Consider the following 1,146-nt stretch of genomic DNA (forward strand, 5'->3'; position numbering starts at 1 on the left):
AGGAAAAATGTTTAAATATTAATTAGGGACGGAGGTAAGTGTTGGAGTTGGGAGGCAATGATCCTTTTAAATTAAAAAATTTAATGTATGAAAGTTATTAATTTTTATATTAATCCTCTCAATTTTAATTTTTTTTTAAATTATATTTTTATGTTCACTCTTTTCTAAGAATTATTCTAGCTCCGCTTCTAATATTAATATTCAAGTTTATGGTTGCTTTTTCTTAAAAGTGAAATGAGAAGTTGAGTTAAGATTGATTGAGAGAAGTTTTTTTTAAAAGAGAATATAAAAAGCATTAAAAAAGAAAAAAGAGAAAGCTATTTTTACACATATACAAAATTGTTTTTGTAAATTGATCACTGCAGATTCATTAACTGTTAGATCGAGTTTAAATCCAGATAATGTGTTCCAGACACCTAGTTTTTCATTTTCACTGTTTCAATATTTAATACCAGGTTTGTAGTTGGAGATATTAGTCAGCAACAGCAACTCTACTTTGTGGTATTTTTATCTTCTTGGTCTTTATTCTGTAAAATTTAATGCTTTGGTTATTTGGCTTATTCTATGCATGTTTTGTGCAATAATTTGTGACTTTCTTGTACCTTATTTTGATCATAATGAAGTTATTTTTTTTGTTTTTGATAACTCATGATTTTTACTTTTCACATTGAGGAGATTTTTCATGTTAAAAATTTTGGTATGTTTTTTTTCTATTTCTGATTTTTCTGTGCATTTTTTGCTGCTATTGGTGTGTTGATTTGCTATTGCCATTTATTTATGAGTAGATATTATTACTCCTCTAATTCTTACAAAAAAATTATGTGTTTTATTCCTATCATTTGACATGAGAACTCAGTTTTAAACATTTGGTTATAACTTAGCTGAAAGATAAAGAAAAAATAATTCTACTAGATAAGATGATAAATTTGAATGACACTAATTACTATCTATAAAAGGATAGAATAAAATATTTGTTGTTTGTCAAAAATCTACATTTACCTATATTTACTACACATAAACCAGAGTCTAAAACATATGAAGAATGGGAGTTTGAAATTTGAACATTAACAAGTTTGTGATTTTATTAGACAATGAATGGATGATAATGTTTATAATCAAATTGCTAATGAAACTCATGTTAGGATT

The sequence above is a fragment of the Arachis stenosperma genome, chromosome 6, assembly GCF_014773155.1.
Source record: "Arachis stenosperma cultivar V10309 chromosome 6, arast.V10309.gnm1.PFL2, whole genome shotgun sequence".
Classification (NCBI taxonomy): Eukaryota; Viridiplantae; Streptophyta; class Magnoliopsida; order Fabales; family Fabaceae; genus Arachis; species Arachis stenosperma.